At 42.8% G+C, this 25,279-nt stretch overlaps 1 protein-coding gene across 8 annotated transcripts in view; it reads left to right on the forward strand.

Moving 5' to 3' along the window:
* The window catches only part of TANC1 (tetratricopeptide repeat, ankyrin repeat and coiled-coil containing 1), a 232,017-nt gene that overhangs the window by 107,075 nt on the left and 99,663 nt on the right, over window positions 1-25,279 (forward strand). The gene's annotated exons all lie outside the window — the stretch shown is intronic.

Here is a 25,279-nt window from a genome sequence, read left to right on the forward strand (position 1 = left end):
AAAGTTATGATTTGAATACACTCATTTCTTTAGTTCAGCCTGTGTATAAACTTTTGATTGCTCAGGCTAGACTTTTATAAATAGTCAAGATCTTGTTATCAATATTGATGTTAATCATTGGTCTTGTTTTCTTGGTCATGAATTTGGGAATGCTATAATCTAAACTCACTGTGGTACATTTAAAAGTTCTGGATTTTGGCAAGGGTTATCTGACAACAGTTCATTTATTACTGCCTAGTGTTACAAACTGATGTCCTTTCTTTGATTACATCACCCAGCCCTGGAACAATTATAAATTTTTTGAAAATTCAGACTTATAAAGGGGTGGGAGCAAGGGTCTTACAGATTACTTGTTTTAAAGTATTGTGGCTTCCCTCATCATGACCAAGTTTTTGCACTTAACATTACCAGTGAAAACCAAATGTTACTTAACTTTGAGAGGTTATGGTTCAGATGTGAGGAAAGCCTTCTGGAAACCTGCAATCATGAGCATTCCTCTGATGTTTTAGGTTTGCTGAGCATTTGTTTAGTGAGGGCAGTATAGTTTGGGGCCTTTGTTGACCATATGGGGGGGTGGAGAGGGTAAGGATTCTTCTCACATACACATAAATGAATTTGGAATTGGTCTAAAATGTGTCCTGGGGCTATAAAATTGGAATCTGTTTTTCTGGTTTCCTAAGTATTTGTATTACTTGACACGTGATAGGCATGATTTCTGAATCTTTTAGCGGATATTTGCAGTTTGTGTGGTGACAAAATTTAGAAGGCAAACCTTGAGGCTCTGAATGTTAGAAATGGTGCTATGAATTGGTAAGTGTCCAAAACGCTTTATTGTTCTAGAGCTTTCTTATTTTGGACAGCATTGTTTACAATCCAGTCATTAGCTGGAACTTGGAAACCCTTTTGGTATGAAGCAATTTCCTGTGCCAAGGAATTTGACCTGTTTATCAGTATTTGGGGAAATTCCTGGAATGTCCTTCTTTCTCTTTGCCGTTCCCCACCACTATATCTTTTGGTCAGATTTCTTTCCTTCTTTCAAATTGTGGTTCCCACACTGCCTTTCTCGATGGTTACCCCATTGGAGTTATCTTCTCCCTACAAATTGTGCACAGCATTTTACTTTTTCCTTTATCAGCCCTGTCATTTGTCCTTTTCCCGTCGAGTCAGTGTTTTTTATGTGTAGCCTGTGTCTGATGGGCATGGATAGGCATGATGGCTTCTTTGAGTATACTTCATCTATAAAAACTGATAAGAGAATTCTGAACCTCTCTGGATTTTATTTATTTGAGAGAGAGAGAGTGTGTGAGAGAGCATGAGCAGGGGGGAGGGGGAGAAGCTGGTTCAGTAAGCCAGACATGGGGCTCGATCCCAAGACCTTGAGATCATGCTCTGAGCCGAAGGCAGACTCTTTACCCCTGGGATCATGACCTGAGCCAAAGGCACACAGATGCTTAACTGAATAAGCCACCCAGGTGCCCCCTATCTGGATTCTTAGGGGACCTTGGTTGAGGGTAATGCAAGTGCTAAGTGCAGAGATTCGACCTTTGGTAGAATTTGCTCTCCTATAGTCTGTGCTGCTACAAATGAAATGATGCATCTTGGGCCTTAGGTCTGGTGAGACTACCTAAGAGCCTAGGGAATATGTATTTCAGAGAGAATTTTATTAATGTTATTATTATTTTAAAGATTTTATTTATTTATTTGACAGAAAGAGAGAGAGAGATCACAAGTAGGCAGAGGCAGGCAGGGGTGGGGCATGCGGGGGGTGGGGGGTGTGGGGTGTGGGGGGAAACAGGTTCCCTGCTGAGCAGAGAGCCGTTGCGGGAGTTGATCCCAGGACCCTGAGATCATGACCTGGGCCGAAGGCAGAGGCTTTAACCCACTGAGCCACCCAGGGACCTGGGAATTTTATTATTAACAGATGTTTGTTTTAGTGGGACTTGAATCTTTTTAATCTTTAACTTGATTTTTGCAGCTCTGTTGAGATACACAACTATAACTTGTAAGTTTAAGGTGTAACACATAATGATCTTATGTGCGTGTGTATATGGCAAAATGGTGACAGTGAGGTTAGCACATCCATCCTCTCATAGCTACAGTGTGTTTATTTTGTGGGGTGTTAGTGGGCTGCTAAGTAGTGATGAATGTCATGGTGAACACGGAAAGGATGGCTATCCTGAAGGTTCTCAGAGGCCACAGGCTCTCACGGGCCAGAAGGCCCTGAGGACGCCTGACCAAATTTGGTATTTTAGTTTTGAGAAAATATTGTATAGTTTGATTTTCTCCATAGGAATAAAATTTGTTTCTGCTGAATTCTTTGCGAGGCAAGGCCTTATGAACAGAAGGGAGTAGTTGTGTGACATTCAAACTTTTAATGGATCAAAGAGAATATTCTCCATATTAGATGCTTTGGGTCCAAATTAAATACACTAAGCAGATCCTTCTCTAACGGAGCCATGTTTGTGCTTCGCCCAAATTTGTGCAGCAAATTCGTGTCTCACAGTGGTGATTTGCCTTCATTATCTTGGCAATTTTAATTCAAAAGGGAAGCTAAGGGCAGATACGCTTGCTTAAAAATGGCAGTGACTCAGAGTACAACAGACAATAAACAATGTTTTTCCACAATGTCTAATGCTCATAGGTTTCTGTTTAAGCCCAATTGTTAGAAACGTATCCAGAGACCGAGTGTTCTACCTGCCTGTAAGATTAGTTGGCATATGGTTGTGAACGTGCATTGGATTTAAAAATAGCCATCTATTTAAAAAGCTCACACTGTTGTTGCTAATGATACAGTAAATACGGTGTGCGTGCTGTGCCCATAGGCACGGAGCCCTCCCCGCTGCGTTCCCCTTACACCTGCCCGGCTGGGCTTCAGGATCTTGTCATCATTCAGAACCAGCTCTGAATTACAGAGATGACTTCTGTTCTCATTTGTATGATAAGACCCTTTTCTCTCTCTTTTGTTTAAGAAGGTGCATTTAAAAAAAAAAAAAGTAAGAAAATCTAAACCTGTTTTACTTGTTTGGATAGAAACTCTTCACTAATTGATGCTAATCAAGAAACTGTCAGGGACTGAAACTTCTAGCAAAGGTCAAAGACTATAAACCCCTATAATAGGCACTCCAAGTAGCCTGTTTTAATGAAAGCTTGTATTTTAATACAATAGGTGATTAGCTCTTGAGCCATGGGAACTTTGGGCCAGAGACAATTTCATTAACCTTGCAATAATGTGACCCTGCATTTTTCATGGTTGAGTTTCTTACGTTCCACTCATATTGCTCGGTAATATTATTTGCTCTCATACTACCTTGTTCCATATAGTTATATTTTTTCACTTGTTAGTCTAAAGATGCAGTTTTTGTGTTTTGTTTCAATTTATTTCCCCCCTGGAATGGAAACTACATTTGCTGGTAAAGAAAACAAGGGCCAGTATCCATTATAGTCCTGTGGTGGTTGCAAGCTTTTTTGGATTAAGAAATCATTAATATTTGTAATGTATCCTTTTGTCTTCCAGAGAAAACAAAGCCCATTTCCTGTGGTTTATTTATTAGTAATATCATTAGTTACTTTATATTTGGATTATATTTCCCAGATCACTTTGGGCCCATTATGCAACACTCCAAAAGGTAGGGCATGAACGGGAAGCACGCTTTTAAAATACTGTGATGGGGTACAGCAGTAGAGGGTGGAAAGTGGGAGATACTGCTTTTTTCATCTGTGCTTGTGTGGCAAGACTTGCTGGTGCCGGCCCTTTCACTCGGTTCCAGGTCCATTTCTTGCTGTAGCCATTTTGGAAACCGCCCTGGCTGGCTGTTTCTTTAAGAGAGGAACCTCCAAGTTGACAGACTGTGAAGTGGAAGTCATTCTGCCCTTTGATTCTTGGACCATAAGTTAATTGTCTGTCCAGGCCCTCCCTGTCTCACCCTGCAAGTGTTTCTTATAGAAAATTAGCGCTTTTGTTTAAAAAGATTTTTTTATTCTACTTCATCAAGGGAGCACCAGGGTGGTTCAACGAGACCTGAAACCACACGTGCATGGTCTTTTTTCACTTAATATAATATCATGAACAATTTTCAGTTTGCCTGAAGAACTTGTGATTTAATGTCTTCTGTTTCAATATTCCATGGTTGATTTTTAACTAATTTCTAGTTGTTGGGTATTTGTTACTTTTTAGGTTTTAAAATTGTAGCATGAGCCAAGATATTTTGCTTTGTTTTTGCTGTTCAGTACCTACGAATTCAGAAATTTTAATTGTGGTAAAATACAAGTAACAGAATTCACCATCTTAACTATTTTAAAATGTGTAGCCCAGCCATGTAAAGTTCATTCACATTATTGTGCACCCAGTCTCCAGAGTTCCTGATGTGATTGTACTTGTGCAGTAATTTTTGCGCACATCTGATATTGTAAGAGTGGCAAGTTCCCAGAAGTGGAATTATTGAACTAAATGGACTGTGTTTTTAAAGATTCTTGGTGCATACCGCCCAGTCACTTTCCAGAAAAGCTGTATTGATTTCACATTCCCTCCCGCATTCTTTGAGAGGCTTCTTTTTGAAGTTAACAGTCTTCTGGGAACCATCTCAGATGGATAGTGCTGGTGCAGTGCTTTGTCCGAATTAGATAGAAGGGGCTGAGAGAAGTCCTCCTGTCACCTTCCTCTTTTTGAACTTCCCTTTTGTCTGCACTGCTCAGACAATTCCCGTTTTCTTTCCTTCCATGATACTGTGTCAGGGGAATGGTTGCAGCTGAGTCAGATCAAGTTCACGGTCAGAAAAAAACACTCAGCTGGCCTCTAGTTTTAGCTACAACCACACTCTCTGTTATGTGGGGAAGATCATAGACATTTTCTATTTTTTTTTTTTTAAGATTTTATTTTTAAGCAATCTCTACCCCCAACATGGGTCTTGAACTCACAGCCCTGAGATCAAGAGTTGCATGCTCTACCCACTGAGCCAGCCAGGCGTCCCTGGATCATAGACATTTTCAAGTTGGTGAGGCCTCCGGACCAGGTCAGGCCATCCGTGCCAGGCCTCTTTGCAAGTATGGAAGGCATGGAACTTGCCCCAGTGTGGAAGTTACTGGTGGAGCTTTGGTCTACGCCCAGGTCCCTCGCTCTGTCCCCAGCATGTTCTCTGATGCCACTCTGCATTGTTCTCTGCCTGTTCATTGTTGACACATGAGCCGTAAATGACAGGGCTTTGTGTTCTGGTTACATGCACAACAGGAGGCTATGGGCTTCATGTACCCACATGCCTCTGTGAGGCTTTTTGATGGGGGAGGGGAGAGAATAACTCAGGAAATGGCCCAGTCCCAGCCCAAGCCTGCCTGTAGCACTGGGCTAGTATGAGGCCCTGCTTTCACCTAAGTGGTGTGGGCCACAGTTAGGGCTCTGATTTTCAGCAAGGACAGTTCCTCCTCCTGTGGTGAATAGGAAAACATTCTTTGTTTCCTCCCAGAGACCTGTTACCTGATAGCCTCCTCCAAGGAGTAGGCGGCTGCCTGTGCCACACTGCCACGCCCAGCCGTGACCCGGACACACACACTCTGTTGTTCTGTGTTTACACACTGAACCCACATGCATTCCTTTTCTCCACTGTGAACCTGAGGACCTTTCTGAGTGCCCTTTATTTTCACACCTGTGATCCTAGGTCATCCATATACACTTTGTCCGTGCCTCTGACACGCCCCAGAGTTTTAAAGAAGACCGATGTCTGGGTCTGCCTTCAGAGATTCTGATTTAATGTATATGAAGCATGCCTGGACATTGGGATTTAAAAACAAACAAAAATAACTTCCCAGGTGATTCTAATATGTAGCAAAGTTTGAGAGCCACTGGTAAGGAATTAGAATTATAGGACATAATCACATATTCTTTTTTAATGAAGGTAAATACACTGATATTAGCTTTAGTTTTTAAATTTTAGAAATTATATTTGAGGAGGAAAAGACATTACAAAAATGTACTAAATAAAGGTACCAGTAAATCTGGGTTTCCTCGTACCCCCAGAAAGACCACCTCTTTTGACACTCGGTTCAGTGTCTTTCCTGCCCTGTTTTATAGTACAGATGTGATGGATTTGACCATTTGCCTGAGCACTGCATATAAGACGTTCCCAGTTTTCCACCAAATGAAGAACAGTAGAAGAACATTCTTTTTTTTTTTTTTTAAAGATTTTATTTATTTATTTGACAGACAGAGATCACAAGTAGGCAGAGAGAGAGGAAGGGAAACAGGCTCTCCGCTGAGCAGAGAGCCCGATGTGGGGCTTGATCCCAGGACCCTGGGATCATGACCTGAGCCGAAGGCAGAGGCTTAACCCACTGAGCCACCCAGGCACCCAGAACATACTTTTATATTAATATTTAAAGGCATCTCTAATATTTTATTGGATAGACTATGCAAGTGGGATAACTGGATGGATACTAATATTGAGAATGGATTGTGATATACTTACCAGTCATTGGTACTTTTTTCCTTGGGGTCTTTTTTGTGGTATTTGTCTAAGGTTCTACTTGGGCGATCTGTATGTCGTACCGGATCATCATAGCTTTCCTGTTACTCGCTTTAAGGCTATCAGTCATGTAGGTCACAAAAGCATTTCCCCAGATCGTTGTTTTCCATTTAACTATGTTTATAAGTGTTTTATGACTTACTAAAGTTTTTTGTTCTCTCCGTTCAAATTTACATACTTTTCCATTGTGATTTATCCGGTTGCATTTTTTAAAAACAGCTTTATTGTGATGTATCACATACCATATAATTCACCCATTTAAAGTTTACAGTTCAGCGTTTTTAGCATTTTCACAGGGTTGTGCAACCATTGCCACAGTCTAATTTTAGAACCTTTTTATCTCCCTTAAAAAAAACCCATTCACATTAGCAATTACTCCACATTCCTGCCTACTTCCCTCCCCCTCTCCCTAATCCACCATCCCGCAGCCCTAAGCAAACAGTAATCTACTTTCTATCTCTGAGTCGCCTATTCCAGGCATTTCATATAAATGGAGTCCTGTAACGTGGGCTCTTGTGACCGACTTCTTTCATATAACAGTGTTTTCTAGGTTCATCCACTTTGCATGTAGTATGTATCAGTACTGCATTCCATTTCATTACCTAATGTTTTATTGTATGTATACACCTCATTTAAAAATCCGTTCTTCAGTATGTGGACATTTGGATTTCTACTTTTTATAATAACGTTATGAACATTTGTGTGTGCATTTTTGTGTGTATATATCTTTTTCCTTTCTTGGGTATATACCTAGGGATAGAATTGCTGAATCATATTTTGGAGCACTGCCAAATTATTTTCCAAAGTTATTGCAACAGTTTGGAGTCCCACCAGCAGAGTGTGAGATTTCCAGTTTCTCCACATTCTTCTCAACGGTTGTTGTCCATCTTTTTTTTTTTTTAATTACAACTGTCCTACTGCATGTGAACTGGCATCTCCTTGTAGTTTTATTATTAAGTTGTAATAATGCTTTTTCTATTCTAATTACAAGTTATGCAGTATACAAATTCCCTATCATTCTATGAATTGTCTTCACCTTCTTGATAACTGTTGTTTCAAGCACAAGTTTTTAACTTTGATGTAGTCCAGTTTATTTTGTCGCTGTCCTTTTGATGCTCCAAGACACTATTGCCTAATCTAAAGCCACAAATACGTATGACTATGTTGATTTTTCATACATGTTTTGAGATAGGGGCCAACTTCATTCCTTTACATGTGGTTATCCATTTGAACTGGTGCTATTTACTGAAAAGACAATCTTTTCCCCTGTTGAATGGCCTTTGACCAAGTCACTGCTATGCTCTAAACCAGCCCGATGTTCCACTTCCCCCTTCACTTTATTCCCCTCCCAGTTCCTGAGGTCAGAACTTCTATCAGACTTGACCTCATGTGTGGCCTGCATCTTTTGCTTCAGCCAGCCTTCCTTTGTGTCTCTCCTTTTCCCCATGTGAGAAGTAACTTCTTGCTCCAAACACTTGTAGCACGGTGCTTCCTTCTCCCTCTGCACAGACGTCTGTTGCACATCTCTTCCCTGACATTCCCAGAGCTCCTTGTCTTTGTTTCTTGACTTTGTTTCCCTATGGAAGCCTTGGAAATAGGATCTAATCACTTCTTTCAGTTACCCTGTTAAAATGGATAGGAATTTAGTAATTAGCAGTCATCAGCCCCATGTGATTGGTTGAAAATAGTAATGGATACATAAGCCATTTCAATGTAATGGTACCTTAGGTTTTTAAAGTTAGAAACATAGTTTCCCCCATATATAGAGAGAATTGGTCCTTTATAATTAAGGTCCTGTCTTACTACTCTGTCAGGACTTTGCTATCAATTGGCAGTGAGCAAAGGGGAGTATCTTTTAAGCTGGGTTTGTCAGAGACCTTCTCAATGCTACTTTTCTTTCTTTTTTTTTAAGATTTGATTTATTTGAGAAAGAGAGAGAGCACACAAGCAGGGGGAAGGGGCAGAGGGAGAAGGAGAAGCAGGCTCCCAGCTGAGAAGGGAGCCCAATGTGGGGCTCTATGCCAGGACCTCGGGATCATGACCTGAGCCAAAGGCAGACACTTGACCGACTGAGCCACCCAGGCATCCCTCAACGCTCCTTCTCTATGCTCCTGTCACTCTGCCATGTTCTCTGCCTCTTGGCATTTTTGCTGCATGTTTCCCACCGCCTGCAGTTAATGATGACTGGAGGCTTTATCCACTCACACTTACAGCCACGTCAGCTGCACCCTGTGGTGGTGTCAGATGGCAGCGAGAACAAACCCCAGTGCTATGCTCAGAAATGAGTCTTTTTACCTCAAGAAAAAGATGGGGGGGGACGCCTGGGTGGCTCAGTGGGTTAAGCTTCTGCCTTAGGCTCGGGTCATGATCTCAGGGTCCTGGGATCTAGCCCCGAGTTGGGCTCTCTGCTCAGCGGGGAGCCTGCTTCCCTTCCCCTCACCCCGTGCTGCCTGCCTCTCTGCCTTCTTGTGATCTCTCTCTCTCTTTCTCTGACAAATAGGTAAAATCTTTAAAGAAAAAAAAAAGAAAGAAAGAAAACAGATGGGGACAGGGAGAGCAGTGGTGGGACTCGCTTCTTTTCGATCATTTCTGATTCTCAGACAGAAGTAACAGAAGCCCATGGAAGCTATGGTTCCTGTAGTTAACACTGATGAATGTTATAGTAGAAATAGATGGGAAGGAAAGCTTGATGCGCCATCTTGAATTCTCAAGCTGGTCGTGAAACAAGTGTGTATGTGGGGTGGGGCAGGAATGGTTAGCTGTGTTCTAGGTGGAGGGGCAAAGGTGTGCATTGGAAAGCTGAAGGGAACACAGAATGGGGATCTCCAGAGGAGAGCTCAGTAAGAACCAGAGCGCCTTACAAAGGGAAAACTGGGACCATGGGGAAAATCTTCATTATCCAGGCCTGGTGTGTTGAACCAGTAAACTTTGCCTCTGGTGGTTTATGGAGAGTAGCTGGCAAATAGTTACATATGGAACCCTTTGTTTGCACAAGCGTTCTGAGAAATAAAATGTAAGAAACCCTTACAGGAAAGTGTGACTTTCTTACCACTTTCATCACCAACCAGATCCTCCTTTATTGGTCAAAGGTCCTAAGTGGCAGTTGATGAGGTCACTTACTGTTTTTTTAATAGAATTTTTTTAAAAAGAGCAGTTCACAGCAAAACTAAGTGAAATGTCTGGAGGTGTCTCATACACCCCTGCCCTCCTCACACACGCTCAGCCTTCCCATTATAGACATCCCCCATCACAGTGGGACGTTTGTCACAACCAGTGAACCTGCATTGGCATGCCATCATCACCCAAATTCCAAAGTTCACATTCTTGGTGTTAGACATTCTGAGTTTGGGGAAACATATAATGACATGTATCCATCATTATGGTATCGTAATGTATTTTCACTGCCCTAAAAATCCTCTGTGCTCCATTCCGTCCATCACATGCACCCCACCTTGAAGCCCTGGCAACTACTCACCTTTGTAGTTATAATCTCCATGGTTTTGCCTTTGTTGGAAGGTCATGTCGTTGGAATCCTATAGTATGTAACCTTTTCATGCTGGTCTTTTCACTTAATAATTATGCATCTAAGGTTTCTCCATGTCTTTTTCATGACTTAATAGCTTATTTCTTTTTAGTGCTGAGTAATATTCCATTGTCTGAATGCACCACAATTTGTTTATCCCTTCACCCACCAAAGGGCATCTTGGTTGTTTTCAGGTTTGACAGTTATGAATAGGTCTTTTGTAAACAGCTGTGTGCCAGTTTCTGTGTGGACATAAGTTTTTAACACCTTTGGGTGAATACCAAGAAGTGTGAATGCTGGCTCATATGGTTAAGAGTATGTTTAGTTTTATGAAAAATTGACAACTTCCTTTCAAAGTGGTGGTACCATTTCTGCATTCCCACAAGCAGTGAATAAGAATTCTTGTTGGGACGCCTGGGTGGCTCAGTTGGTTAAGCGGCTGCCTTCGGCTCAGGTCATGATCCCAGTGTCCTGGGATCGAGTCCCACATCGGGCTCTCTGCTCCGCAGGGAGCCTGCTTCTCCCTCTGACTCTGCCTTCCACTCTGTCTGCCTGTGCTCGCTCTCGCTCGCTCTCTCTGACAAATAAATAAAATCTTTAAAAAAAAAAAAAAAAGAATTCTTGTTGTGCTACATTCTCACTTGCATTTGGGGTTGTCAGGCTTTTGAATTTTTTTTTTTTAAGATTTTATTTATTTATTTGACAGGGAGATCACAAGTAGGCATAGAGGCAGGCAGAGAGAGAGAGGAGGAAGCAGGCTCCCTGCTGAGCAGAGAGCCCGATGCGAGGCTCGATCCCAGGACCCTGAGATCATGACCTGAGCCGAAGGCAGCGGCTTAACCCACTGAGCCACCCAGGCGCCCCAGGCTTTTAAAATTATTTATTTATTTTTTATTTTTTTGGATTTGGGCCATTCTAACAGGTGTATGGTGGTCTCTTATTGTTTTAATTTGCAGTTCCCTGATTACATATGTTGTAGTGTATCTTTTCATAGCATATTTTTCACCTGTATATCTTTTTTTTTGGTGAGCTATTAAGGTTTTGGACATTTTCAAAATTAGGTCGTTTTCTTATTAAGAGTTCTTTGTATGTTTTGGATTTAGTCCTTAATCAGATATATGTTTTGCAAATATTTTTTCCCAGTTTGTGGCTTGTCTTCTCATTGTCTTGCCATTGTCTTTCACAGAGGGGTTGTTTTTAGTTTTAATGAATTTCAGCTTATCAGTTATTTCTTTCGTGAATTGGGGTTGTATCTAAGCAGTCATTGACATAGTCAAGGTCATTAGGATTTCTTTTATGTTACCTTCTAGGAGCTTTATAGTTTAGCCTTTTATATATAGGTCTGTGATCCATTTTGAATTAATTTTTGTGAAGGGTGTGAAGTTGGTGTTTGGATTTAATTTCTTGCATGTAAATGTCCACCCTTCTTCAAAGTTTTATTGGCTATTTTGGGTCTTTTGCCTTTCTATATAAACTTTAGAATCAGTTGTCTAATATCTACAAAATAACTTGCTGGGATTTTGATTGAGAATACATTGAACCTGTAGATCAAGATGGAAAAATTGGCATCTTCACAATATAGAGTCTTCCCTTCCATGAATATGGAATATCTCTCTCCATTCGGTTAGTTCTTTGATTTCTTTCATCAGTATTTTTTAGTTTTTTTCATGTGGATCTTTTACACATTTTGTTTATACTGAAGGATTTCACTTTTTTTTTTTTAAGGTTTTATTTATTTATTTGACAGAAACAACAAGAGAGGGAACACAAGCAGGAGGAGAGGAAGAGAGGAAAGCAGGCTTCCCACTGAGCAGGAAGCCTGATGCCAGTTTTGATCCCAGAACCCTAGGATCATGACCTGAGCCAAAGGCAGACTCTTAATTACTGAGCCACCCAGGCACCCATAGGATTTCACTTTTTGAGGTACAAATGCAAATGGTATTGTTTTTAGTTTGAAATTCCACTTGTTCATTACTGGTATATAGGAAGTCAGTTGGCTTTTGTATATTAATTCTGTATCCTACAAGCTTGTTATAATCCCTGTTCCAGCAATGTTTTGGTCCATTATTTCAGATTTTCTACGTAGATGATCATGTCATCTGTGGAAAAGGTCAGCTTTACTTCTTCTTGCTGATCTATATGCCTTGTCTTGTCTTATATTAACTAGGACTTCCAGGGTAATGTTGAAAAGGAACGGTGAGAGGGAATATCCTTGCTTTGTTCCTAATCTTAGTGGGAAAACTTCTTGTTTACACCATCAAGTATGATATTAGAGTTCTTGTAGACATTCTTTATCAAGTTGAGGAATTTCCCCTCTATTCCTAGTTGGCTGAGTTTCTGTCATGAATGGGTATTGAATTTTGCTATGTGTTTTCTGCATCTATTGATGTGATCATGTGATTTTGCTTCTTTAGCTTATTAATGTGATGGAGAACATTAATTTTCTGATGTTGAACCAGCTTTACACATCTAGAATCAATCCCACTCGACTGTGATATAGAATTCTTTTAATTTATTTTTTTAAAGACATTTATTTTAAAAAGCATGTGTGCACACAAGCAGGAGGGGCAGAGGGAAAGAGAGAGAGAACCTGAAGCAGACCCTGTGTTGAGCACAGAGCCTGATGCAGGGCCTGATCCCATGACCCCAAGACCCCAGCTCGAGTTGAAACCAAGACTCAGGCGCTCAACTGACTGTGCCACTCAAGTGCCCCTATAATTCTTTTTTTTTTTTTTTAAGATTTTATTTATTTATTTGACACAGAAAGAGAGATCACAAGTAGGCAGAGAGGCAGGCAGAGAGAGAGGAGGAAGCAGGCTCCCCACTGAGCAGAGAGCCTGATGCAGGGCTCGATCCCAGGACCCTGAGATCATGACCTGAGCTGAAGGCAGAGGCTTTAACCCGCTGAGCCACCCAGGTGCCCCCCCCTATAATTCTTTTATGCATTCTTGGATTTGATTTGTTAATATTTTGTTGAGCATTTTTGCATCTATATTTATGAGAGCCATTGGTGTGTAGTTTTTTTGTACTGTCTCTGGTTTTGGTATTAAGGATGCTGGCTTCATAGAATCTGTTACAGTGAATCAGGAAGTATTCCTTTTATTTTTGTCCCCTGAAAGAGATTGTAGAGAACTCGTATGATTTTAGTACAGTTCACCAATGAACCCATCTGGGCCTGGCACTTTCTATTTTGGAAGGTTATTTGTTGATTCAATTTCTTTAACAGCTTTTTAGGCCTATTCAGATGGAGCTCATATTTTGAAAAGCCTAATGTATCACCTGCCATCAGTCAGAAACCTGTGAGACTCTGCTTTTAACTAACTAAAATATTAACGATACTGACAGGTGCAGAAGTCTCCAGCCACGCCAGTTTTGGGCAGCCACCCCTCCTACTTGGTGTGCTTGGGTAGGTGTTTCCTTATTTGGGAGATGGGGGTAATGAAAGCTTCTCTTTACAGGGTAACTGAAATTTAAATGAGATGTGGACTGTGAATTGAAGGGCCTGATGCATATGCTCTTCTTTGGGGATTGTTGTTTGAATGTAGCCATCTGCCTTGGAGCCTATCTTCATTTTCCTTCATCTGACTTGGTGGCCAAGAATGGAATCTCACAGTACCGGTCGTCTCAGTTCTCCATCCTCAGCCAGATCCCCCTGCTGTCTGCCCCCAACGGATATCATCCTCCAATATCTGTGTTTCCTGGCAAGCATATGTCTTCCTCATGGGCAGAAGGCTTTATTCTCTGTGAACAGGACACGGAAACAGGATAGGGCAGTGACTGAGCCACTGGGTTCTGACCCCAGTTTGGCCACCAACTACTTCTATTATTCCTCCCTTGGTTTGCACGAGATTGTATGAAAAGATTAGAGTTGTGTCTGTACCACTGCCCTGTAGAGGAAGCTAGCTCTGCGAGCTGAGATGCTCGTGCAAAGGTTTCAGAAAGCACTTCTGAGCAGAAAAGAGACATTTGGGCAAGGCAAAGGTGGGGTGCGTGGTGGTGCCGCCCTGCCTCAGTGATCTGTGAAGCTCCTGTGAGCTCTGTACAAACCAGAGCAAGTGACGGCTGACGCTGATGGAGCGTAAGTAACCTCTGTCGGGTTACTCCTGGACATCCCTTAGGCTGCTCAGACATGCCACGTGCAGACATGCTGTCACTGGATGGCACGGTTGATTCTCTGCCGTTGACACACAGGGTTGTTTATTCATACGTGCCTGATGAAGTAGGTAACTTGGGCTTAGGTCTGTGTTATAGCAGCAATAAGTACCTTATATGCGGAATCCCATTGCGTGAGGGCCTGAGGGGCCGGGGCTGGCTCAGACAGTAGTAGATGTGTGGGTCTCATCCTCTAGAACCTTTCCCCCACCTTGTGGCACACATGTGGTTGAATGCAGGGGACGTGGTTGTGCCCAGGTCACAACTCCCCTGTAACACTGCAGGGAGGCGTCATCTGAGAACATAGGCAGGATTATGGACACCTGTGTCTTGGACATTTTGATACTTCACAAGGACTCTGGATGTGAGGGTCTTCAGGACTCAAAATATGTGCCTGTTGTATACATCCTAGGTTCTGGTGTTTATATTTGACTTGGGAATTAGAGGTCTGGAAGTGAAACTTAGAGGCTAGGAATCTCCTATTTTGTTCATTAAAAAGAACTTTGAGATCTTTAGCGAAAATTCAATAGACATTTTCTTTTTAAAACTGGTTTGCTTTTACAAAATAACTTACAACATTTTTTTCTCAGTTCTAGAGTTATTAGAGCCAGGTATGTGTTCTTTAAGATTTGAATGAATGTATGTATGCACTCAAACATACGTTTAAATTTGAGTATATTCGTTTAAAGGATTCTCAGAGTGGATGGTTTTGTTTAGAAGTGGTGGTGAGATTTGAACAGATCTTGTCTGCATTATATAAGGTGAACTTCTGTACACGTCTTTCCCCTGCTGGGGGAAATTCTGTCCAAGCCATGTTGTGCTGTGGGAAGTTTCTGGATAGACTTGGGGTTCAAATCCATAGTCCTGTTCTTAAGTTCTGTGTGCTTGGAAGTGACTTGTCAAGCTTTCTGATTCTTGGTTTCCTTGTAGTTCTTTGAGAGGGTAGAGGGGATGCCGGTAAAGTGTCCAGCTCTTAAAACACGCTCGGGAAGTACTGTTGCCCCAACTTTTGAGCTCAGATAACTTGCCCCCTTTCCCATGTGCTGGCTTCTCATACTTCCTCCTCTTCTGTTCGTCTGACCTGCACAGTGGGGAAGGCACTGCTGTCTCCGAGCAGGGACCTCTAACATCTTGCTGGATTTGCCTCTCTCAGTTCTGGGTGTTGGCTTTGCAGAGGTCGCCCTTCCACAGCTTGTGTGAAAGGTCTCATCCCATCTTTCCTTGCTTTTCGTTTCCTGCAGTAGGTGTTCCTCCCAGCCAAGTGCGTTGTTTCTTTATTCTTGGTGCTATCAGAATTCATAGTGAAAGTGGCAAAGATCAGTGAGAATACAGGTAACCAAGATCTGGAGTGTGAGAAACAGTTCACAAGGAAGCAAGCTGATACCGGAGATTTTGGGGTGAGGGTGGGGAAATCACCCTGCATCTCTACGCTGTTTTGAGGGGGGATTGATTCTGCCCTGTGTGGAAGATTCCTCAGAATGGCCACCTGGGCCCAGTAGGACTCTCACAAAGAAATGCTGTCAACAGGCCCGGGTCAAGGAAGCACACATTAAACAGTTTCTGAGACGTGATATTTATTCTACATTAGGTTTTGCTGCATTTTTTTTTAAGTTTATGGTATTTTAATAAGCAATTGAAGAAAAACAGGCCCTTTCAAGGCAGTAAAAGTCTTTCTACAGCTTCATACCTGTGAGTCACCTTGACTTTTTCACTGTTGCTTATAGATTTCTTAATGATACAGTGTAAGGAAAAAATAAAACTTATTGAGTCCAATAGGTTTTCTCTGAAATGAGAAAGAAACCTTCTAGAGGACTGCTCAAGAGAATCATTTTTAGTTTGCGTTTGGATATTCTTACTATTTTTGTGGTTTAGTTTCCCTGTTTCTTCCTTTCAAACTGGAAATTCGTAGTTCGTGTGCCCTTTGGCTTTTAAAAATAGTCCCTCTTTGTGCACTGGTGCTCTCAGGAGTTCCTGCTTCCCTCAGCTCTTCTGGGCTGGCTGGCAGCTGAGTTGGCAAGAGACTTTTCCAGGGCCCCTTTCATCATAAGGGGATACTTTGTAGGTGGATGTGACTTTTTCGTGATGGTGACCTTTATTTTTTCGAATGTCCTCTGAGGCCCCCTGAGTTACTTCAGTCTTCCTTTGATTTGGTGATTTCATGAGGTTCCATAAACACTTGTCTTATTCAGGCTAATTGAGCATTAGCTGTGTGTTGGGTGGTGGGGTAGAGGTGAGGTAGGTAGAAAGGTAAACAAACACTTGGCCCTAAGCTTTGGGCACTTCCCAGATTAGCGAGAGAGGTGATGACTTGTGAGACCTCGAGCTGTCTACAGAGTTGCGATGTCATGGAAATGAGTGAGAATCTCTGGGGGCAGCTGGTAAGGTGCCAATGTGACATTAGAAGGTGCTCTTAATGCGTGAATTAGGGTTTGCATAGCTAACGGGGCTTGGGTGGGCAGGAGGACAGTTGTGTGAAGTCTGGAGAGCACGCAGGAATGTGAGGGACTGGGCAGCCCTGGCTGGAGCTCACAAGGCACAGTGAGGCAGCCGGCGTTTGAGAAGAGCATGGATCTTCAGCGGGAGCCAGGAGTGATTTTAGTCTTTTGGCAGTGGTGTTTTTTTGGCCATTATTTTTAAGTAGAAAGAATGTATAAATCGGGGTCTTAAGACAGTAACTATTTTTATATGGGCCAACTTGGAGTTGGGGCAGCTGGTTAGGACTCTTGTGATGATTCAGTTGAAGTCTAGTAACCGAAACCTCTGCAGTGACAGGAGAATGGAGGGAAGTGCGAGTCTGAGAAAGTTGTAGGGAAAAGAGTCTATAGGTTGTGGTGTACCTGTTTGTACCTGAGAATGAGGGAAGGAAGACAAGTGCAGAATGGCTCTGACCAGACCTTGCTGTCTCTTGTCCTACCGTGGCACATGGGAGAGATTTGTTCGGCATTTGGGCTAAATGGACTGTCCCTTGGGGCACTGACCAGCAGTCCAGACAGCGGAGGGATCCACATCTCTGCACATGCTTTCCTCCTTCTTTGCAAACCAGTTGGGAATCTTGCCAAGGGCTCTGGCTTGGTTTTCTCAGGGGGGTCTAGATTCAAAAAACCGTTGTTGCCCTAGTGGCTTTACCCTTCCCTGCTATGTAATTATTAGGAAGTGACTCCATGGTGATCATTATTCTTGCAATTTAGGTAAGGCTCTGACAGTTGGAATTTCAACCCGGGTCCTGGGATTTCAAGTCCTGCTATTTCTGTGCTGCTGTAAGGCGCAGGTGTTGTGTCATGAACTACAATGTAGGATCCAGAAACAGGTAGGTTGGGTGGGGGGGAGATTTTGACTTTGAGTGTCTTGAACCTTAGACGCTCCACAGAGCCTTGTTCATAAAGAGCACCGGGGAGTCGCAAGCGCAGAGCCTGAGCGCCGAGTGCTCAAGGGAGGAGGAAGGAGTTCAAGACGTGGCATCTGCGGCAGTGGCTGGGAAGTTCAAGTACAATAAGGGATAAAAGGTGCTCGCCTGTGGAAATGGGGTAACTGATGACAGAGTAGAACTGACATATTTCTTCTGTCAAAGGCCAGATGGTAAATATTTCAGGCTTTGAGGGCGATAGGGTTGGTGTTGTGACTACTCAGCCTTCTCGTCGTAGCACAGATCAGCCACAGTTGGCCCATAAACGAAGGGTCATGGCTCTGTGGCACTAATATAGAAACATGCAGGGAGTCTGTTTGCATAGTTTGTCAGCTTAAAGGAAAGGAAGGGGGGATGGAAAATATTTATTTAGTACTTGACCACATGCTAGACAGTCTATATTTAACCTTGAGGTGTAGGTACTAACCCCATTTGCAGCTGATGGAGAGACCCAGGAGTGGATAATTTGCCCAAAAGTTGTGGAGCTTGTTCCTGGCTGGCTGGGGCTTGAAGTTCTGCAGCCTGACTCCAAACGCCCTGGGCAGTTCCATTTCACCTCATCGCTGCCCAGAAGGGCAGCATTTGGTCAGACTCTTCCCGGTGGGGACATGAGGCATGGAAACCGTCAACCTCTTCATCCCCATGACCTTCATTGACGCCGGGGATTTTTGCCTCCCCCTTGTATAGTTTCCTGGTGCTGCCATAACAGAGTACCACAGAGTGGGTGGCTCAAAGAACAACAATGCATTTTCTCACAGTTCAGGAGGCCTGAAGTGCCAGATGAGCGTGCTTACAGCTTTACTTCTTCCTCTAGCCCCTCTCCTTAGTTTACAGAGGGTCTTCTGCTCCTTGAGTCCTCACGTGGTCTTTCCTCTGTGCCTGTGTGTCCTGGTGTGTGTCTGTGGGTCCAGATTTTGCCTGTAAAGACACCACGCCGATGGGATTAGTACCCACAGCTGTGGCTTCATTTTAACTTAATTACCTCTTTAAAAGCCTGGTCTCCAAGTACAGTCACATTTGGAGATACTGGGAGTTGGACCTTTAACCCATGAAATTTGGGGGAACACCATTCATCCTGTAACAACCCTCTTCTTCTGCGGTGGGTATCAGGACTGTCAGGAACACGGCTGGAATTCCTGAATACAGAAGGCATTGTCCTGTATGTGAAGGTGTTGGTTACCATATGAGCCTTGAATGGACTTTTTTTAAACATAAACTTTTAATTTTATTTTAAAGATTTTATTTATTTTAGAGAGAGAGAGCAGGGGGAGAGGCAGAGAGAGAGGGAGAGAGAGAATTTCAAGTAGACTCCATACTGAGCATGGAGACTGACCTGGGGCACGATCTCATGATCCTGAGATTATGGCCTGAGCCAAAATCAGGAGTCAGATGCTTAACCAACTGAGCTACCCAGGTGCCCCTAAACTTATCATTTTAGAATAGTTTTAGATTTATAGAAAAAGTTGTAAATGTAATTCAGAGTTCCCATCTAGCACATACCCAGTTTCTCCTGTTATTAACAGAGTACATTAATGATATATTGTCACAAATATTTTTAAAATGTTTTATTTATCTATTTGACAGAGAGAGGGAGAGAGAACACAAACAGAGGGAGAAGGAGAGAGAGAAGCAGGCTCCCCACTGAGCAAGGAGCCTGACATGGGCTTGATTCCAGGACCTTGGGATCATGACCCAAGCCAAAGACAGATGCCCAACCGACTGAGCCACCCAGGCACCCTATGTATTTTCACAATTAATAAACTAATACTGATACATTATTAGCAACTAAAATCTATGCTTCATTCATATTTATCTAGTTTATAACCAACATCCAGGATTTATTCAGGGTCTCACATTACATTTATTTGTATGTCTGCGTAGGCTCCTCTCAGCTGTAATAGTTTCTCAGACTTGACTTGGTTTTGATGACTTGGGCAGTTTTGATGTGGACTGATTGGAATTTTATAGGATGCCCCTCTGCTGGGATTTGTCTAATGCTTCTGTCATGATTAGATTTAGGGGGTTTTGGAGAGGAAGACCGTAGAGGTGAAGTGCCCGTCTTATCACAACATGTTGATGGTGAACACCAGCAATGTGACTTCTCACAGTTTATGTTAACTTTGGCCACCCAGCCAACGTAGTGGTTTTCAGGTTTCTCCATAATGAAGTTACTCTCCCTTCTTATGCTGCTCTCCATATCCTATTCTCTGGAGGGAAGGTGCTGTGAGCAGCCCACATAGGAAGGGTGGGGTGTTCTCCTCCCCCTCCTTGACAATGAGGTATCTGCATAAATTTGGGATTTTCCACATGGAGATTCATTTCTTCTTCCCCATTCGGTTATATCAGTCTGGAGTCACAGGCAGATGACATTTCAGGTTGTGCTGTGAGACGGCCAACTCAGGGACCCTCAGCCCTTCTGCCCTACATGTTGCCTTGTGGGCTAGGTTGTAAGTGAAGGGAAGCTCTTTGCAGGGGCCCGGAATGTCAGAATTCTGTGAGGCTCGGCCTAAAACCTGGGCAAAGAGCTGCTGTCCTCTATGTAGACTGTTGACCTCATGGGTGTTACCTGAACTGTCAAGAAGCTTTTGTCCGTTTCACTCTCCCAACTTCTAATGGGTGCAGGCATTGTTCTCAGATGGTGAAGAAATGCCCTTATGGATTTGGTCTGAAATCCACATTGAAGCAGCGCCACCGTGTGGTAGATGCTGAATGATGAGTGTGTTCCAGGAACAGTGTCTGCCTAGTTCTGGGACTCTTCCGACCCATATCCTTAAAAGAGGCTAACTTCCGACTTTGTCTTCATACATCACCAGGTGTGCCTACAAAATAAACACCTGAAGGTTAAAATTCTCAATAGTTCTTTCTTATGGCATAGTAACTGCTAACTTTGGTCACCCAACCCAAAGGGTGTCTGGATAGCTTAAGGTAAGCTTTCTTTCTGATTATTCAAAATTTGCTGAGACATAAAAGTGCCACAGATTGAAACCTAGAACTTCTGGAGCTGTTTTTCTTTGGCTTGGGCAGGTTGGGGACTGATTTTGAGAGTGTCATTCTCCTTTGCTGAAGGGTTTTAAGGTGTTCGAGCCTGTGTGGAAGGAAGGCAGGGAGGCTGCTAACACCCACCATGATGTGTGGCAATGTGTGTGGAGGGGTGGGGCTCCTGGATCTCTGCCCTCTGGAACATTCAAAACCACAGGAGGAGTCTTCGGAATGGGAGGGGTTGGAGAGTCGGCGGGGTAACTTAGAGGGCCTCGTGATTGACCTGGTGACTGGTAGCAAGTGCTACGCTGGAGGTCAGCATGACTGCCTCTTGGGATTGGTTTAAAGAGAAAAAAATCAAGAAGCTACTCGAGTGGCTACTCTTGTTGTCATAAGCCAGTGTGGAATCAGGAATTCCAAGTTGAATGTTAATCTTTTTTTTTTTTTTTAAAGATTTAATTTATTTATTTGGCAGAGAGAGAGATCACAAGTAGGCAGAGAGGCAGGCAGAGAGAGAAGGGGAAGCAGGCTCCCCATCGAGCAGAGAGCCCGATGCAGGGCTTGATCCCAGGACCCTGAGATCCAGACCTGAGCTGAAAGCAGAGGCTTAACCCACTGAGCCACCAGGCACCCCTGAATGTTAATCTTGATAAGCTTTTGAAAGTGAGATAAAATTGTAGTTGTTTTGGTGGATAAGAAAAGTTCTATAGAACCGTCCTGTAACTCTGTGGACAAACCCTACTCCTGCGGTTGGGACACAGAGAGACAGATGTTGCTGGAGGGGGGTTGAGAGGGCTCTGTCATTAGGGGCTGGCTGCCTATAAGGAGATGTGCCCTGCCAGTGGCTCTTCAGCTAATTCTTTGTCAGTGGTGTCATGTGTTCCCTATGTCATCTGTGAGGGCAATTTGTCCTGTTCAAACTGAAAGAGATAACAGCTAAGCCTCCAGATACCACTCTGCGGCTGCTCTCTTAGGTTCCCGATGTTTCCACGAGGTATTTCAGATAATGGCAGTCACATGCTTTCAAGAGTGAGCTTCTCACCAAAGAGGTCACAGAAGAACATTTGCCTCAGGCTCACAAGCCCAGTCTCCGCTCTGCTCTTGCTTTCAGTCTCCAATGAGCCTGTCGTGGGACTCCCTGGATTGTCAGGGGCCATGAGCGTGTGGCCTTATGCACCAACCTCTGGCCATGTACAGCAACACCATGGGCTGCTTCTGACCTTAGAGAGAATGTCTCAAAGCAGAGTGCCGCCTCTTTTCAGACACCAGGAACAGAGAGGAGTGAGTTGTCTGGGGGATGCTAACAAGAATAGCCTGATGACCCTGGGGACTGTGGTGGCCCATGGAAGGTTTTAGAATTTAGCTGAAGGACTAGAAATGAATGATGGCTGGTTTTGTTGGCTGGCTAATGGCTGTGAAGGGCCGTGGGTTATGGACTGTAGTAAACTTGGAGTTAAGGGAATTTTTAGGTCCTCTTTTCCTCTCTCTCTCCCTCCTTCCTTCCATCTTGAATTCCTTCCAGTGAGCATTTTGAAGGTGAGAGACTGACTTTATATTGTGGAGAGACCATTACTAAAAGGAGTCTTTTGATGTCTGAGAGCAGCATTTTGTATACATATGATGATAAGGGTTTCAAATTACTGTGCAAGGTACTATGGTTAAATAATTTTAAACATAGCTTTCCATAGCCTTTAAACTCAATTTATAAATCTTATATTTGTAATCTAAAGTCCTATATTTAAATATGAATTTCACTTAAAGCTAAAAATTACATACTTCAAATAGGAATCACAAAGCTAATCAGTCCTGGTAGGCCACATTTTAAAAAAACATTAAAAATTCTCTATTAGGGGCGCCTGGGTGGCTCAGTGGGTTAAAGCCTCTGCCTTTGGCTCAGGTCATGACTCCAGGGTCCTGCGACCAAGCCCCGCATCGGGCTCTCTGCTCTGCGGGGAGCCTGCTTCCTCCTCTCTCTCTTCCTGCCTCTCTATTTGTGATCTCTGTCTGTCAAATAAATAAATAAAATCTTAAAAAAAAAAAAAAAACTTAAAAAAATTCTCTATTAGACATATTCCCTGAGTATGTCAGCAATGGAAAAGTTATTCTAAAGGTAATACTGTCCTATCAATACTTGGAGTTCAACTTCTTCAGCTCTTGATTTAATTCTCAACCTTGCTGAGGTTTTAGGGTGACCAATATGATTGTTGAGGTTGGGGCCAATAATTGATTATTACAGTTTATTACTATATTAGGATTAAGTTTGGTTTCAATTAAGAATGATCAAATACATAATAAATAAAATAAAAATTCATTCTTCTCTTGTGAACAGTCTAGAGTTAGATGATGCTGGGCTGAGGTGACTTCAAGGTATCTGTCGTCAGGGAACCAGGCCCTGTCTTGTGTCTACCCTCTCCCTCTGTGTTAGTTTCCTGGGGCTGCTGTCACAGAGTACCACAGGCTGGATGGCTTAAAACAACAGAAATTCATTCTCTCACCATTCTGGAGACCAGAATTCAGAAATCAAGGTCTTAGCACAGTTGTACTCTCTCCAAAGGTTCTGGAGAAAATTGTTCTTGCTTCTCCTAGTTTCTGGGGGTTCCAGGGGATTCTTTTTTGTGTGGCAGCTTCCCTCCAGTCTCTGTCGTGACATGGCTTTCTCTGTGTGGTGATCTGGTCTCCCTTTGTATCGTTTGTAAGAACAGTCATGATGGTACTTCGGGCTATGGATATGGATAATCCAGGATGATTCCTTCACCGCAGAATCCTTAGCTTAATCACACAAACCACTTTTCCAAATAAAGAACATTTACAGGGTTCAGAGATTAGGTCATGGACATATTTTTGGGTGCCATTATCAGCCTGCTGTACCCTCCTCCCTCAAGCTCACCTCAGGGTCCTGCATGATTGTTAGCGCTAGCAAGTCAGCATTTCCTGCCAGATGGAGGAAAGTGAGAAGAGTCATAAGGGGCCCCTCTCAGCTTGGTTGGCTTGTTTTAAACACTCTTCCTTGAAATCCCACCCAATACTGGATTTCCTCGCAGTGACTGCATTTACATCGCTGCCAAGGAGGCTGGGAAAGGCACTTTTTGATTTATTTAATTCCCTGTGCTGCTGAAGCATAATTTTCAAGAAGGCGAAAATAGGACATGCAAATGGTAAAGGTCATATGTCAATAATTTTATTTAGCTCATTAATTAAAGAGGGAAATGAGTAAGATGTTAAGGCCAATTTAAATGAGAATTTGGATTTACGGCGATTTATATTCTCTGCCACACAACATTTGTTTCCATTGCTATGGACGGGAATCATTTGCATTGCTACTACGTTTTTGAGAGTGTGCAGAACTGTGAAATAGTCCAGTTGCTAGTCAGTCAGCCCAGAGTGTAGAATGAGATAGTCCTGGAAAGTCTGCTTTATGTAATCCCCCCCTAACACCCAACTCAAGGGACACTCTGTCATCTCTCTGCCTCTTTCTATGTATTGGGTACTTCTTAAAACTTCAACTCTTCTAAAGTAGTTAGAAACGATGGCTTTCTTACCAAAGTAGAAGGGAATGGTAGATGTTGGAACCGGCCTTGTTCTCTCTGTAGGTCAGAAAAAGAGGCTTCCGACAAGTAGTGCTTCTCCCCCATATAGATGGATACCCTAAGTCAGACCTCTCTTTTTTTAATTAAAATTTTTTTCATTTTTGTTTATATACAATAAAGTTTACTTTTTGTTGTACGGATCTGTGCACTTTAACAAATGCCTGGGGTTGTGTTATCAGCACCCCACCAGTCAGGGACAGAACAGCTACCTCACCCCAAAATATTCCCTCAGGCTGCTCCCTCTGTAGTCCACCCCTGCTCCCTGGGAACCACCGATCTGTTGTCTAAATCTGTAGTTGCCTTTCCCAGAATGTCCCATAAATGGAATGATAGAGTATGTAGCCTTTTGAGTCTGGCGTCTTTCACTGAGTATAGTTCATTTGAAATTCATTTTTTAAAAAAGATTTTATTTATTTGAGAGAGTGAGCATGAGCAGGACAGAGGGAGAGGGACAAGCAGACTCCCAGATGAGCAGGGAGCCTGAGGCGGGGCTCGATCCCAGCTCACACCCTGAGCTGAAGGCAGAGGCTTAACCCAGTGAGTCAGACATGTGCCCCTGGAATTCATTTCTACTCTAGTGGGTATCAATGTTGTTTTACTTTTTACTGCTGAGTACTATTCCATTGTGTGGATATACTGTAGTTTATCCATTTACCAATTGAAGGACATTTGAGTAGCTTCTACTTTTGGTAGATTATGAATTAAGTTGCCATAAACATGTAAATGCAGGCTTTTGGGTTAACATACATTTTCATTTCTCTTGGGTCAGTGCCTTATTGTGGAATCGCTTGGTCCCATGGTGTGTTTAATTTTACATAAAAATGCCAACTCTTTACCAATGTGATTGTACCATCTTGCTTCCCCGCCAACAGTAGAGAAGAATTCTCATTGATTTGTATCCTCACATCACTTTTTACTCCTCAGTTTTTTGTTTTTAAATTCTACCGTTCTGCTAGGTACATTGTGGTAATTCTCAAGGCAACCTAGTGAGATTGTAACAATATCTGTTGCTGATCTTTCAACTTATTCTTATTAGGCCTGTAAACCCTCTTATCCAGCGCAACAGTTCAGTTATTTCTCTATAGGACCTGCGGAGTCTGAATCTCTTGTCTTTTCTTGCCCT

This window comes from Mustela erminea, chromosome 8 (genome assembly GCF_009829155.1).
Source record: "Mustela erminea isolate mMusErm1 chromosome 8, mMusErm1.Pri, whole genome shotgun sequence".
NCBI lineage: Eukaryota > Metazoa > Chordata > Mammalia > Carnivora > Mustelidae > Mustela > Mustela erminea.